This window comes from Pinus tabuliformis, chromosome X, assembly GCF_031772625.1.
Source record: "Pinus tabuliformis cultivar Carrire ecotype Pingquan chromosome X, CPIR1, whole genome shotgun sequence".
Lineage (NCBI taxonomy): Eukaryota > Viridiplantae > Streptophyta > Pinopsida > Pinales > Pinaceae > Pinus > Pinus tabuliformis.
This window is the reverse complement of record NC_142308.1, coordinates 507,917,250-507,935,208: the sequence shown is the minus strand read 5'-3', so window position 1 is coordinate 507,935,208 and position 17,959 is coordinate 507,917,250.

Sequence of the window (17,959 nt, the reverse complement as noted above, 5' to 3'; positions counted from 1 at the left end):
CATGGTTTCTTGCAATAGTACTATGGAAGGATTTTTTGATTTGATGTAGTGCTTGAGGGATCTGATTGTTTGAGCATATCCCAACCCTCTAATATTTGGGGACTTGATCCTCATGAGATGGTGTGTTGTGTGCGAAACGTTGCTCTAAGTTCCCGGTCAGATGAAGTCCCAAGTGATTCATTTGATATGTTGGAGGGTCCAGGGTCAAAGGACGGATATAATGTCTCCTCCACCTCTTCAGAGAAATGAGTATTAAGGTCTCTTTTGATCTCACCATAAGGTGTAATCTTCCTGTATTTGAACACTTTTTTCCTTCTGCTATTTGTTTGGGATTTAGTCTTTCCCCTGCCCTCAACCATGTCCTCGTTTTGAAATGAATTTTATTTTTTTCTGATGGATAAAGGTTCTAATCCTAGACTTGGGTTTCTTGTCAGAACCAATAAATCTCTATCCACCAAGGTTGGAGATATGTTGGATTCCTGATTATTTATATTGCAAATTAGGGACAACAAGGAGAGTCTGTTGAACTTGTTTTCTTCATTGTTGGTAGCAATACCCTTCCTCTTAGTAGGAGTCTCATTCAACAAAGAAGGGGGTTTCTTGTTATTCCTATTAGTTATGTTGTTATTTTTAGCTTCCAAATGTGCTTTAGGGGCCACCCTATTGTCATTTTCAAGTGGATTCAGATCTAATAGAGTGTCTTTTGTTGCCAAATCCTACCTTGGTTGTGTATTCCCCCTTGTAACTCTATATATTTTTTCCTATAGGGAGTCTTTGTTCCGGCCTCGGCTTTTCTGTCACCTCCCTGTTTCCCCCATGACGGAAAGAACAATTTTCCAATAACTTCCCCATTTTATGACATCCCAAGCACCTAAAGGGCATTCCCCAATAGTCTATTTGTTTTCAGATAGAGAAGGTTGCCCAATATATGTCAATAGTTGTCGCCCATCCACCAGATAGTTCCACCTCCACCAGATACCAAGCGACCTTCTTGTAAATAAGCCCCATACATCCTTCATCCACATAATAGAGTTTTGCAATTTTGCTAGCTATTTCATGAATCACTCCCTTCATCCATAATTCAATGGAAAATCCCGATAGCTTCGCCCATATGATTTTTCATTTAGGAACCTCCTTAATGGGATCAAAGCCCATTTTCCAATTTTGTAGTACCAGAAAGCCTCTCCCCTTGACCCAAGGTAGGGCCACAATTTTTGCAGCACCTTCTTCTTGTAGAAAGTGGAACCTGAACCAACCATTTACGATTTCACTGACCTTGGGCCTGTAACCAAGAAGAGAATACCAACTTTTTTGTATCCATTCTTTCATTTGTACCCCATTCATCTAGATAAAATCCAATAGTCCCACCAACAATTTCTTTCGCGGTATGAACACATTTTCCCAATATATATTGACCCCTAGGATCAACTTTTGTATCTCCTCTACTCTGATTGGTTTCTTACCTTTATCTCTATTCCTTCCATTCTTCTTACATTGGTTTTGCATGGAAAAATCATACTCATTCAGGTCGATTTCAGGGAGGGATGAAGCTTTGCTTAGTCCCACTTAAGGTTTTGATATATGGTTTTGTAGTTCACTACTTTTCCTAGAATTTGTGGCTGGAATGGACCCTAATCTATCTATTACGTCAATGAGCATTTTCCTCCAAATGAGCTCTGAAATATAATTTGCAAGACGGTCCGACGCAACCTTTTGACCCAATACCTTCCGTGTATTCAAGGTGAAGTTTAAATCTCTAGAAAGCATGATCGGTCGAATGTCAAGGATTCCAGATAATTCCACCTTTTCCCAAAAGGATTTCATGTTACTATAAGGAGCATATATATTCATGATACAAATTCTTTGGCTCATCCCCAAACCGTATCAAGTTAGTAGTATCCCAATACATATTAGATAGGCCTGAAAAGAGTAGTCTGATGGGTACCAATTGAGGCCACTCGAATTTCCATTTGAACTAGTGGCACAGGCACACCAGATTGGACAATTTTTGAGTAAAATTTCTAGTGCTTTCTCTTTGGATGCCATGGTTTCTTGCAATAGTACTATGGAAGGATTTTTTGATTTGATGTGGTGCTTGAGGGATCTGATTGTTTGAGCATATCCCAACCCTCTAATATTTGGGGACTTGATCCTCATGAGATGGTGTGTTGTGTGGGAAACGATGCTCTAAGTTCCCGGTTAGATGAAGTCCCAAGTGATTAATTTGATATGTTGGAGGGTCCAGGGTCAAAGGACGGATATAATGTCTCCTCCACCTCTTAATAGAAATGAATATTAAGGTCTTATTCGATCTCACCATAAGGTGTAATCTTCCTGTATTTGAACACTTTTTTCCTTCTGCTATTTTTCTGGGATTTAGTCTTTCCCCTGCCCTCAACCATGTCCTTGTTTTGAAATGAATTTTTTTTTTTTTTGATGGATAAAGGTTCTAATCCTAGACTTGGGTTTCTTGTCAGAGCCAATAAATCTCTATCCATCAAGGTTGGAGATATGTTGGATTCCTGATTATTTCTATTGCAAATTGGGGACAACAAGGAGAGTCTGTTGAACTTGTTTTCTTCATTGTTGTTAGCAACACACTTCCTCTTAGTAGGAGTCTCATTCAACAAAGAAGGGGGTTTCTTGTTATTCCTATGAGTTATGTTGTTATTTTTTGCTTCCAAATGTGCTTCAGGGGCCACCCTATTGTCATTTCCAGGTGGATTTAGATCTAATAGAGTGTCTTTTGTTGCCAAATCCTACCTTGGTTATGTATTCCCCCTTGTAACTCTATATATTTTTTTCCTATAGGGAGCCTTTATTTCGGCCTCGGCCTTTCTGTCACCTCCCTGTTTCCCCCATGACGGAAAGGACAATTTTCCAATAACTTCCCCATTTTATGACATCCCAAGCACCTAAAGGGTATTCCCCAATAGTCTATTTGTTGTCAGATAGAGAAGGTTGCCAAATATATGTCAATAGTTGTCGGAAAGCCACCAGATAATTCCACCTCCACCAGATACCAAGCGACCTTCTTGTAAATAAGCCCCATACATTCTTCATCCACATAATAGAGTTTTTCAATTTTGCTAGCTATTTCATGAATCACTCCCTTCGTCCATAATTCAATGGAAAATCCCGACAGCTTCGCCCATATGATTTTTTGTTTAGGAACCTCCTTCACGAGATCAAAGCCCACTTTCAAATTTTGTAGTACTAGAAAGCCTCTCCCCTTGACCCAAGGTAGGGCCGCAAGTTTTGCAGCACTTTCTTCTTGTAGAAAGTGGAACCTGAACCAACCATTTACCATTTCACTGACCTTGGGCCTGTAACCAAGAAGAGAATACTAGCTTTTTTGTATCCATTCTTTCATTTGTACCCCATTCATTCGGATAAAATCCCATAGTCCCACCAAAAGTTTCTTTCGCAGTATGAACACATTTTCCCAATATATATCGACCCCTAGGATCAACTTTTGTATCTCCTCCACTCTGATTGGTTTCTTACCTTTATCTCTATTCCTTCCATTCTTCTTATGTTGGTTTTGTATGGGAAAATCAGACTCATTTGGGTCGATTTCAGGGAGGGATGAAGCTTTTTCTAGTCCCACTTAAGGTTTTGATATATGGTTTTGCATTTCACAACTTGTCTTAGAATTTGTGGCTGGAATGGACCCTAATCTATTTATTACAAACCTTGTAGAAGGATTCTTTTTCAAGCTTCCATAAACCAAATTCTGCTCTGCAGCCACCATAACCTTGATTAGTTCATCCATGTCCAAATCGATTTCGTCTAGGAGAGATTGAATTTCCATTATGTTATGTAGCTTAAACTACAATCTTTAACTTGGTCGAGAATAATATCCTAAACAGTGAGCAACTTTACCATTCCACAATCTGTATTGCGCTCCTTTACAACCACGTACCTATGCAATCACAATCTCCTTCGGCTAGCAGACTATGTTGACGGGATACTTCCTAGGATTTGTAATCACTTGCCTGGATACTTCCCTTGCTTAGCTACTTCTATTATGTTCAATGGGCCAGGCATGCGTTATGAAACCAGCTCAAGAAAAGATAGATCCACACCTTAGAATTCAGCCTCTTCGAGGGGGAAACCTCCTTTACATTACATAAATGAAAAATTCTTGGATGATTCAAATGACAAAACCTCCTTTCTATATATAGGAGTCTAAGGAGTCACAATATAACCCAGCCGACCTAACAATAATAATATAAAGCCACAAAAATAACAATAGAGGGATTCTATGGGGCACAGTAATAACAATATGGGGATAATAGGGGCACAACAATATTAATAAGGGATGCAACTACAATAGTAATGGGGTAATCACTAGTATTATAGGGACCCAACATGCCCCTCTCCTTCAAAAAAGTGTTGTCCTCAATGCTTGAGTAGTTCTGGATGCTTCTGTATAAAATTCTCATCCTCCCATGTGGAATCTTCAGCAGATAAGTTCTTCCACTTGATAAGATACTCTGAAATTGATCGATTTTGTAGCTGTCGAGTTCTTGTTTCTGTGACTGCTTCCGGTTCCAATATAATTTTTCCTTCCTCGTCAAGTTCTGGCAATATTGTTTGAACTGGGAGCTTGTCGCCTATAACCTTCTTTAAACATGAAACATGGAAAACTGGGTGCAATCGAGAAGCTGCAGGAAGCTCCAATTTGTATGCCATAGTACCAATCTTTTGCAACACCTTGTACGGACCATAATACTTTGGTGATAATTTATTATCCTTCTTAGCTTGCTTGAGGGACATTTGCTTATATGGTTGTAGCCGTAGGAATACCCAATCACCTACATCAAAACTTCTTTCACTGCGATGTTGATCTGCCTGTTGTTTCATTCTATTCTGTGCCAACACGAGGTTATCCTTTAAGAGTTGGAGGACTTGTTGTTGATGTTCGATGTGATGTTCCACTGCTTGAACCTTAGAATTTTCTCTTAAATATGATGTGATGGATGGTGGTTGATATCCATAAAGTGCCATAAATGGGGTCATTTTTGTTGTTGTATGGAAGGAAGTGTTATACCACCATTCAGCCAGAGGCAACCATTTGACCCATTGTGTCTGTTTATCAGATACAAAGCAACGAAGATATCCTTCCAAACATTTGTTTACTATCTCAGTTTGCCCATCAGATTGAGGATGATAAGATGAGCTATGAGCTAACTGAGTACCAAGACAAGAAAATAATTTTGTCCAAAAATTTCCAGTGAAAATGGGATCTCTGTCACTTACAATAATCTTTGGGTTTCCATGTAGCTTTTGAATTGTTTCCATAAATGCAGTAGAAACTGTACTGGCTTTAAATGGATGTGATAATGCACAAAAGTGTGCATACTTGGTAAGTCTGTCAACTACCACCATGATGACACTCTTTCCCTCAGACTTGGGTAAACCTGTGATAAAATCCATTGAAACCTCCTCCCAACGTTGGCTTGGAATGGATAAAGGTTGTAATAGACCCGGTGTCTTAATTGTTTCAACTTTATTTTGTTGGCAAACCAAACATTCCGCCACAAACTTTTGAATATCTGATTTAAGGCCATCCCAAAAAAATTCCTTCTTAACCCTGTGGTAAGTTTTTAAAAATCCTGAGTGCCCTCCTAAGGGAGAAGTGTGCAATTCCATAAGAATCTTTTGTTTTAGCTGGGAATTCTTACAGAGGTATAAGCGATCTTTGTACCATAACGAATCATTTTCCAGCTAAATGTATCAGACGTACTGGAATCTTGTTGTAACTTTCGAATAAGTGCCCACACTTCTTCGTCATTCTTCCATTCCTCCCTTGCTTCGTTTATCCAATCTGGTTGGATAATAGAAATGGCGCACAACAATGCTTCCACATCCTCATCCTTTCTTGAGAGTGCATCTGCCACCACATTTTGCTTCCCTTTTTTGTAGATGATTTCAAAGTCATAACCCAACATCTTTGTGACCCACTTTTGTTGCTCTTCAGAGGATAATCTTTGTTCTAAAAAGTATTTAAGGCTATCATGATCCGTTTTTACCTTGAAGTGTCTTCCCATTAGGTAGGGTCGCCATTTCTTAAGTGCATGGAGTATTGCCAACATTTCCTTCTCATAAATAGCTTTGTGTAAAAACTTTCCCTTGATTGGACGACTTTCAAAAGCAATGGGTCTTTCATCTTGCATTAAAACAGCACCAATTCCATTTCCTGAAGCATCACATTCCACAATAAAGGTTTTTGTGAAGTCCGGTGTAGCTAAGACCGGTGCTTGGCACATTGCCTCTTTAAGATGTTCAAAGGCCTTTGTTGCTTCTGGAGTCCATGAAAATGCATCTTTCTTCAATAATGTTGTTAGAGGTGCTGCTATTCTCCCATAATTCTTAACAAACTTGCGATAATACCCTGTCAACCCGAGAAATCCTCGCAGATGCTTTATGGATGTGGGGATTTTCCATTCCTTAATGGCTTTAATTTTGCTAGGGTCTACCTTAACTCCTTCATGAGATACAATATGACCCAGATATTCCACCTCTTGTACTCCAAAGAAACATTTGGATCTTTTTGCATATAATTGTTTCTCCTCCAATAGTTGTAGCACCCTGTCAACATGTTCAACATGATCCTTCCAAGACTTGCTGTAGATTAGTATATCATCAAAAAATACTAACACAAATTTTCTAAGGAATGGTTTGAAAATTGAATTCATCAAACCTTGAAATGTTGAAGGTGCATTGGTAAGGCCAAAAGGCATGACCAAAAATTCATAATGACCCTCATGAGTTCTAAATGCTGTTTTCGGAATGTCTTCAGTCTTCATTCTGATTTGATGATATCCTGAACGAAGATCCAACTTGGTGAAGTAAATTGATCCATGCAATTCATCCAGTAATTCATCAATGACAGGAATGGGAAACTTATCTTTAATAGTGAGCTTGTTGAGCTCCCTATAATCCGGACACATGCGCCATGATCCATCCTTCTTGTGCACCAATACTACTGGAGCTGAGAAAGAACTTTGACTCGTTGAATTATACCAGCCTCTAGCATTTCTGCAACCATACGTTCAATTTCACTCTTTTGGGCATAGGGATATCTGTACGGCCTGATGTTTGGAGGAACACTTCCTGGAATCAGATGAATAGCATGATCATGATCACGAATAGGTGGGAGACCTTTGGGAGTCTCAAATACCTTGGAATGATTGTCCAAGACTTTTTGGAGATCTGGAGAAATAGATGATTCCAATGTGGAAACATCTAGCGAACATAATTGTGCAATTACACCTCTTTGTTCCTTTTTTAGAAGCTTTGTCATACCATTAGAGCTGATTATCTTTCTGGTTTCCCTGCAATACCCCTTAATTCAACTTCCTTTCCTTCCACAGAAAATTTCATGAAAAGTTCTTGAAAATTAAAAGCTATTGTACCCAAGGATTGTAGCCATTGGACTCCTAGTACAACATCAGCACCTCCCATTGGAATGGAAAGCATTGGGCTAGTCAATACATATTCTCCCATGGATAGCTTGATATTATGGCACTTTCCAGAGCAATTTATTGTTCCTCCATTTGCAATCATCACTTGACACTCTGGTGCTGGATATAGGAAGCAATTCAATTCTTTTGCTACCTTACAATGAATAAAATTGTGGGTACTTCCTGAATCAATCAACACTATTACCTTTTTCTTCTTGATTTGTCCTTCTATCTTGATGGTTTGAGGAGTGGTAATTCCCGCCAATGCATTACAAGATATGGTCGGATTCATTTCTTCTTTATCTAGGCTTTGTTCCTGGAGTATATCCTCTTCTTTTGACCTTTCTTGCTCCTTTTCTTCTTCCTCTTCACAATCTATGTAGAATAATTTCTTCTCAGCACACTTATGACCTTTAGTGTATTTGCTATCACAACTGTAACAAAGCCCTTTTGCTCTTTTTTCTTCCAATTGTTGTGGTGTCAACCTTATAGGTTGTGGAAGACTAGGGGCAACAACACTTCCATCTTTATAGTTGTGAGTGGTATGCTTCCTGGTTGCCATAATTTTGCTTTCCATTTTTCTTGCTAACCTGAATGCCTTCTCTAATGAATCAGGTTCCCAAAGGCGAACATCATGTTGGATATTATCCTTTAAAGACCCTATGAACACATCAATCCTATGCTCCTCTGGAATATTTTTTACCCTTATGTTCAATTTTTGGAACTCCTCAATGTGCTCCATTATTGAACCCTTTTGTTTGAGACTTATCAATTGGCTAAAAAAAGTGTTGCTTTTTGTATCCTCATAATGTGCTATCAATTCTTCCGTAAAAATTGCCCAAGTGATAATTTGTTTACGAGAGCAAAGCCATTGATACCATACAAACTGATTTGGTTCCAAATATAAAGTTGCAATACGTACCTTTTGTGTGTTTTGCACATTATTGAGATCGAAAAATTGCTCCATCTGTAATATCCATGTTGCGGGATCCTTGCCATCAAACTTCCTCATATCGATTTTTGGAATATGGTGGGTCTTTGATCCAACATTAGAGTCTATGAAATCATGATTAACATTTCTTTTGTTCTCATCATGAGTTTCCTTTACTACCTTTTCACCATTAGTAAGTATTTCTTGTAGAAAATTTGTCAAATCTGTCTTCAAATCTGCCATGTCTCTCTTCAAATCTGTCTTCAAATCTATCTTCAAATCGTCCATCTTAGCTTCCACACCCTTTATCTTAGATTCCACACCATTTATCTTAGCTTCTGTTAGCTTTTGTGAGAGTGACATTTGTTGCACTTGTTCTTGTAATTTTGATATATCATGTAGCATTTCTTCCTCTTCTTCATGAGTCATGCTAGAGCTTTCAGGTTCCTTACTAGGTGTTTGCATTTTCTTTCCTCGGGGCATCAGTTACCGATAATAATGCTCTACTATGCCCTTTGAATTCCTTCAAAATAAATTTTCAAACAAATCTTAAGCAAAAATTTAAAAAATTTACACACCTTTTTTCACTTTGTAGGAGCTCGATATTGCCTCTGATGTATCTCTGTACTTTCGAATCATCCAGTTCTGAAATTGTGACCTGTAGTAGCCCTCTGTGTCCTCTTTCCAATGCCACCAGTCTGATCCAAATTGGATTCTCCAAGGAAGAGTTATGCGAAATCTCCCACAGTGACCTGATTATAGACTAGTTCAGTAGAGCGAACTTGTACGACGTGCCACGAGTCACTGTTTCGACCTTTGGCTCTGAAAATTATATACAAGAAACTACAGTCCGTCCTCTTTCTGTACCTTCTTACGAAATTTCAATCCGATGCTCAGAGAGAAAGTTATGACGATTTTCCCCAGGTCACCTGTTTGGAATGTAATTCAGGAGTCTGCAAAAAGACCAACTTCCTCAGATCATATCTCCGCAAATATAGTGCGAAAGCTCTGAAATTTGGACCCAAGGTTCAGCGTGATTTCTTCTCAAATGGGTTTTTTTTTAGCTTCTGAAACATCGCAGAAAAAAGTTATAGCGAAAATTCCACGATGACCTATTTGGAGCAGCGAAACCCTAGAATCCAAAGCTCTGATACCAAATGTTATGAAACCAGCTCAAGAAAAGATAGATCCACGCCTTAGAATTCAGCCTCTTCGAGGGGGAAACCTCCTTTACATTACATAAATGAACAATTCTTGGATGATTCAAATGAAAAAACCTCCTTTCTATATATAGGAGTCTAAGGAGTCACAATATAACCCAGCCGACCTAACAATAATAATATAAAGCCACAAAAATAACAATAGAGGGATTCTATGGGGCACAGTAATAACAATATGGGGATAATAGGGGCACAACAATATTAATAAGGGATGCAACTACAATAGTAATGGGGTAATCACTAGTATTATAGGGACCCAACAACGTGAACATAAAGGAGGAAGGGGAAGGTATGTATGGTCACTTTTATTTGTAGTATTTGTAATCCGCTTTGGACGGAGTTCGCCCCTCGTCAAGCGTGACCAGATGGTCCAATCAATAGTAAAAAATCTAAGTCACCATGCCTAACCAATGCTTAAAATTAGAAGAATTTTAATCTCGCGCCCATTAGTACAAATAGCAGGTAGGTGGGGTTGGAAAATGTGGATATCTGGGTCCACAATTATAGACAACCATAAAACTTTGGCGAAATCTAAAGAAAATTTTTCATTGGATATTATTGAGATAGATAGGTCCCACCATCAACAATTGGAAAAGAAGAGACGTTGGATTGCCCCAATTTATAAAACCATAATAAACTATCGTCAGGACACTGTGATCCATATCCTATTCTGATTGGTTGGTCGGATTCACTATCGTACCACAGGGTCGGTTAAACTGATCTTCTTCTCTGAGGATTATTTCACCTATCTTCTGAGTTGATGGTTCCCAATTGACAGCGCTAAATTCATTATATGCCCAAAATTATTTGAGCCACGGAACCAGAAATATGGACGACGATTCAGGATCAAAACTGAGATGTTCTGGAAACACCAGTATGAACAGAGACCTTCATAGCAACGAAAAAATCACAAGAGCATCCTGATTGCAACCATAAAATTATGTGCAGTATTTATGTAGCCAACAACAATGATTTGGCACCACCACACATTACATTTAAACCATCTATCTATCAATATGCATTTGAAGCTTCCATATTTGTCTACTGTAGCTTTTCCTTCTTCCGATGTTTCTTCAAGGATTTGTTTTATAGTTTTTGGAGGCCACATCCCTAATAGACAAGTTCTGAAAAAGTGAGGAAAATTGTGTGATACCAACCCCTGTGGTACTACTTCATGAAGGTTTTTACGCCACACTCATCCAATGATCACCTCTGAGTTCCCAAAATTCCATATGTCACACAACATTTAACTAAGGATTATAATGGCTATGATTACTATATTTATTACTACAAAACATTCTATTATGTCCTCTCTATCCATAGTTTTTACTAGATAGATTACATACCTTCCTGAGTAAACCGAACTTTCACCAACTCTATCTGCCACTTTTACCCTTCTAACAAACACAATGCCATTGATTAACGTACAACACGTCTGGTACTTGAGCGCATTCAGAGGTGGTAGAGGTGAAAACTCTTGCAAAATAGAGACAAAAGACCATTCACTAAAAAATCCAACTCGAAGTACTTACATTCCCACCATTGACTATGGTTTTTGCTCTCCGAACACCTTCAGACAATCTATCCAGAGTCAGTGGTTGAGATGATAAAAAAGAGGAATATTGATTTAAGAGTCGTACTATATGGTTAAAGAGTGGGGGAAAAAATACCAGGATTTTTCTATTCACCCCATTTTACTATGGATATTATTAACTTCTAAATATATTTTCTTATAATGCCATGGGCCAATACCACAACTTATCAATACCACATACCCAAAAACCATAACTCATTTCAAGATTAAATAAATAATTCATAAATATTTTATTTTAATTTAATTTTATAACATTTTAAAAACTGAAACTTAATACTTACAATAGGCATACAATATAACAAGATTATTTAACTATGGATATTCATCCCATTTAACCATGGATATTATTAACTTCTAAATAGATTTTCTTATAATACTATGGGTCAATACCACATACCCAAAAACCATAACTCATTTCAAAATTAAATAAATAAATCATAAATATTTTATTTTAATTTAATTTTATAACATTTTAAAAACTAAAACCTAATACTTACAATAAGCATACAATATAACAAGATTCTTTAAATATGGATATTCATCCCATTTTACCATGGATAGTGACTTCACATCAAGGAGTGAGTGTCTTAACATAGCACCCTATCACTACCTATTCAAGACCATGTGGACTTGTGTGTGGGGTATTTTATATAGAGTCAATATTAAAATATTTTATTTATGATTAATATTGATATTATTTTTTCTTTTTTAAATGTCACATATTAATTTCATATTATACATTAAAGAAATTATACATCTCCCTTATTAAATTTAAAACACACCTCTCATTACAAAAAATAAAATAAAAAAATTAATAATCATAATTATCAATAAACCATTTTGACTTGGTCAAATTACATAGAATTAAAAATAAAACTAAAATAAAATATAAAATATAAAATTAATAATTATAATTATAATTAGTAATAAAATCTACCTAGATCCATCTCAACTCCGGATTTGTTTAGATCCATCTTAACTCTGGATCTACTAAGCCCCAAGAGGGATCAAATCTTTGAGATGTAAACGAATTTTAAAGTGAAAGGAAATTTGATTCTTCTCAACACTTGGTAGATCCAGAGTTAAAAAATATCTAGATTGGTAAATAATACAAATCTTAATAACTTACGCCTTATGCAAAGGCATGAAAGTACTTTAAAAAGAAATTGTAGTAACTTTTTTCCCTAGCCTATAAAATAACAAGTTTTTAATGGTTAAGTGGGCCTAATGGTTAAGAGCATGTGTTTCCTCCTAAGAGGTCACAGGTTAAAAACCAGAGGGGGGTAGAGTATGTATGCCTTCGTAGACTTAGCAGTCAAATAACAACTTGAGTGGGCTTAATGGTTAAGAGCATGTGTTTCCTCCTAAGAGGTCACAAGTTCAAAACCAAGGGGGTAGAGTATGTATGCCTTCGTAGACTTAGCAACCAAATTGTTGCACAGAGGTGGGTCCCTTGTCCCACAAACAAGGGGGTCTCATACACCAATTTGGTGTCTGGCTTGGCCATGACCTTAAAATTGAATAATAATAATAATATACTAACATTTTAATGACAAATAATATAAATATCTTAAAATGTTATTATTTTTCATTAAAATGTTAGTATATTAAATTATTTGATTTTCTTATTATTTATTCATACTACCATCCCTATAAAAGACCCTGTCATTTTATTTGACTAAGATTATAGATTCATTCATGTGTAGAGTTTTAAAAAACGTTTTAGCACAAGACAATTCGTAGGGTATTGTTAAAATGATGGCATGATAGGGAATATTTTAAATATAAAACCATTGTAAGACTCGCGATGTTGATGATGTTGATGATGAATGTAGAAGTTTGATAAATGGTAAAAATAATTTTTCATTTGTAATTTTTTATGTTATTTGGAGGAATTATGTAACCAACAATGGCTCTTAAAGGTGCAAAGGTATATTGAAGGAATAAAAGATTTGGGAAATTCATCTAGCTACCAACACATTGTTGAATGCATACACATAAAGTTTGCCAAACTCTCTAATGAAAGCCACATAAACACAAGCAACAACAATAAGGGACACAAAAAACATAAATTGATCCATAGGCAACTTACATTTTTGGCTTATATAAAAAATCTATTGTTATGGATCCAAATCATCGAAATGTTTGAGATCGGAATCAAGGGGCTAGAGGGGAAACAAACTAACAAAACTAGAAATAGGTCAATTTATAAAACATCTCCCTATGAATTCAAGAGGTTAAAAAGATTTGTGCAACGTTTTTTCACCAAGATGCATAATTCCCTACAACAATATCTAGCGCTTTGTTCAAGATCTCAGTGCAAGTTATCAACAAGTGTGTATGGTCTAGTTACCTTAAGAAATAATACCCTTTCAGATGCTTTGGGTCTCCCTTACTCATTATCCCAACACTTTCTTCCCCTCAAAGCTAATATGTTAGTTATGCCTAACTTTTAATATATCTATGTTATGTCTAGCTTTTGATACGTGTAGCCGTGCAATTTATGGTTTATTTAATTCAAATGGTTTTCCTAAAAGAATATCAAGGTAACATGTTCTGAGCATCCTTGCTACAACACTCACCGGGTGAAAATAAGCATCCCTGAAAGGGCAATAAGTGTTGGAGAGCATGAAGTTGGAGCGGTGATCGTTTGTTGAACTATTGAACAAATGGATTGTCTGATTAAAGTGATATAGATTTGGACCAACAAACAGTGGTGCACAAAGTAATAAATATTGCTAGATACGATCATTGAAGTTGTTGCGTACAGATGGGTGTATTGATAAGTTGTAAGTTGGCATGGGACATAATAATAAATGGCGATGAGAGAGACACATTCACATCTACCAAGATGTATATTTAATAATTCACATCTATGTGAGTAGATAACAGAACAATGCTTCTTATGTCAACAACATTTTTGATCTCTTTTTTCTTTTCTTTTTAATATTCCAGTATAATTTTGTCGCATATTTTAGAAAATAAGTGAAGTAAATTAGTTAACTTCAAAATATAAACAATCTAAATCATCAAATATCAAAGGACAAAGTTCTACTAACTTAGGGAATAAATATCTAAATCATCAAATATCAAAAGAAAAAGTTTTACTAACTTAGGGAATGGATTTGCTCAAGGAAGGCATCAAAAGAAAGTAGATCCCATAGTTTATAAAATACTCTATATAAACTTGAGTATGGAGACAAAATAAAAACAAAGAACTTAAATTTTGTTAAAATAAATTGTGTCCGTGAAGAAATTGGCTATAAGTCCTTTATTTTGTGGATCAAATTGATCAACTAAATTAGTAGTATAATACGTATTGCTTCACATTAATTTAAAAGTTAACTTTAGATGAGGGAGGAATGAAAATGAAAACAAAATTAAAATAACAAAAAACAATTTAACTTGAAAAAATAAAAAATAAAACTTGAAAATAAATTACATGCATAATCAGAATAAAATTTATTCAATATCAATTAAAAATAAAAAAACTCAAATGAGTTCAGGGAAGAGTAAAGTTACATTCTGTAACACAATACCCTATCGTCGAATTCATGAGATTCTAGAAACCATCATTATAGAGGCAAGTCTGACCTTTGTGAGGCACTTTCATACATCTTCCCGCCCCACATACATCCCATCCTGGATAATGTTGAAATTGGAATCTACAAATGTATATGCTCAGAAAAGCGCACTTTTTTCAAGAAGCAATGAAGGGGAATGCTGGTCCCGTTTGGTCAAGGGGACAATTCCATCTTGGAGGAATGGTAAGCCTCAATTATGCTTGGAATACAGGGATTAATTTAAATAACATTACAAAGTCACTAGTTATATTAAAAGATTTAGATTACTTTAGGAAAAATGGTTTGCATTGGAGACTCCTGCCTCATTATCTCTTTGATTTAAGATTTGGCTCAATCCTCTTGTCTCCCCATCTCCAAAACTATCACCAGGTGCAAACCAAATCTTAAGCTAGTTTTTCTTGTGAATTCTGGCATGTGTTATCTGAATTAAACAAAGATGCAGATTCAATGGTTAACAAAGCCATCACTCTGCAAGAGGCCTCTCTGCTTCTAGGTTGAATCTGAATACACTTTGATGTGTTCTATCCCCTAATACTTGTGACATGAATTTAGCTCCTTTTTGGTCTTATTTGTCAAAAAATATCTCACAATTGCCAAGATGTGATGTTGCAGTGGTACTGGAACCCAGATAAATGCTTGGCTTTGGGATAAAGCAAAAATACAGTTAAGAATAAAGCTTTAAATATCAAAGAAAATGTCCCAACATATCAAAGATTAAATGAAGGCCACCCAAATATCAGAATAGAAAATCAACAATGCAAATTCTCAACTCAATGATGCTCTAAAGAAAAATGAAAACCCTAGTAACAAATTTGATGATAACAACAAAAAATCACCACTCTTCATCAATCTCCAATAGCATATGGATAGGAGGATAGAAGCCCACTTCAACAGGTTTGAAAAAATGATAAATATTTAGTGCAGACCTTCGTCAATTGAGTAAGAAGCTGAGAAAAACACTAGTAATTCCACAACATAATATAGTTTTACTGGTCCCTCCAACATCAACATAGAAAAAACTACTATCTCAAATGATAATTAAGCTAACAACATCAACATTCATTGATTTTCTACTTTTGCACATTGGCATGTTTCTAACTAATGCCAAATTTTATTTAAATTCTCTTAGGAACCAACTTTAGCAATTTTGTCTTAAAAAACCCCATGTCAGAGTTCATGAGGGAAGAACATGCAAGGAGGATAAGTGCATGTGAAGCACTTGGCCCAACTTCCAGCCCCACCACGTCCTCTTCTCCACATCAAGCCCTTGATATTCCATTTTCTGTGCGCAACACTGAAGTGAGCAAGCCAGTATTAGCACCAACGCCTCCACGCAACACATAACAAGTAGCAGGGCGACGTTGGCCTTCATCAAAATCCTAGTCTCCTCCTACTTTCTGGTGGTGGGCTTCAGGTAGTGCTCGGTTTTCTCAACCCTGGAAGAAAACATCAAGAATACAATCCTAGCCCATACCCAACCACTAAGAGGAAGATGAAAAATATGTGCAGGCCGAAGCATGGCATATTGATGTGAGAGGAGAGGCCAGTCAACCTAGAGAGAATAGATATTGTCGAGGCTGCGATAAAGGCCCAACCCCATGGGTTCGACTCCTCCTGAGGAGAATTATGATAGCAATTGAATTAGGTCCAAGTATAGCCACTGAAGAAAGGTATTAATTCTGAAGGCAAAGTTTCTCCCACGGGATGGTGCCATTGGAAAAAACAAAGACGAACATGATGAATGCAAATCCACTAGAGTGGAGCTTGAATTGTGCAAGGAGATGGATTTTGAATGTAGTTGGAGTGTAGGGTGACAGGCATTAATGAAGCAGGGAGACATAGAGTGCTACATGGCGATGGACGAAGATGGAATGAAAATGGAAAATGGAGCTATTGCCAGTGGAGGGGCTAGGAGGGAGCACTAAGTGATGAATGGCCTGAGGAGGTGATGACGATACATTTGAATGCAGTAGGTGTTATCCACGTGTTGTATTTTTACTAGAGGGATGACAAAGAAAATGGAGTACATTGATTGGTTGGTGTGAACAGTGTCTACTCACCCCAAGCCTGCAAAGAAAACACCTTCGATGTAATTATAACAATAAATAGTGAGCTAGGTTGAAATTCGTGAATTAATATGAGGTCCTATAATATTATATTATATAATAATCAGAATAACATGACTACACAACAAAAATGAAAGACATAGAGCATCTAGTGTTTCTAAGAGAGGGGCTAAGATGGAATATTAATAAAATATACTTGGAATGAAGCCTTGCGATGACTGAAAGAGAGTATTGATATCTGTTACATAGTCCATTTCACTAAATTTCAATTGTTTCCATTCATGTCCGGTCCAAATGAAATTCATAATGTCTATTTCAGTTTATCCAACCCCATCTTCCTCTCTCTTACACAGGGTATACATTTTACAAAACCCATTTTGGGTGGGGATAGAAGCGGAGATAAATAGCATTAAAAGCCCTAACCAAATTCCTCTCTTTAGAAAAAAATAAAATTCATTGGAATTGTATGCCTTTAAATAGACTACATTGGAGAAGAATACCATAGGAAAAGCCACAGTTAATAATACCATGGGAAAACCCAAGAGTCCGAAAATCATTAATGTTTACATGACATGACAACATCTCTTCCATACTATGTTGGAGAGTGGCTCAACTTTATTTCAATTATTATTATTATTATTATTATGTAATTTGACCTAATCAAATTGTTTACAAGAGAGGACAAGACACACACACACACACATAATTGCAAACATTAGAATTTGATTAAATCAAAATGTTATAGTCAAATACATTCTACTACTAGTAGGAAAAGGCAAAGCAACTTTTGTAGTTCAATTAACATATCATATGGTTTGACATCACATGTTGAGTGGTGTTGGTTTGGTTATCCCCACAAAAATTTGGAGTTTCCTCACTTGGGCTTCAAATATCGCACAATTGGATGGGCACAATGCCACTACATGGGAGAACTTGTGGGCATGAAAAGAAAGTAGAGCACACAATAGGTCCAAAATGAGAGATATTTTGATCAATCAATGGGAAAGTGGATGTGTAATGAGTCGACTTAACACATCTACATGGGAGAGCACATGTCAATTTGATGGATGGTGGACCATTCGAGTAAGTCAA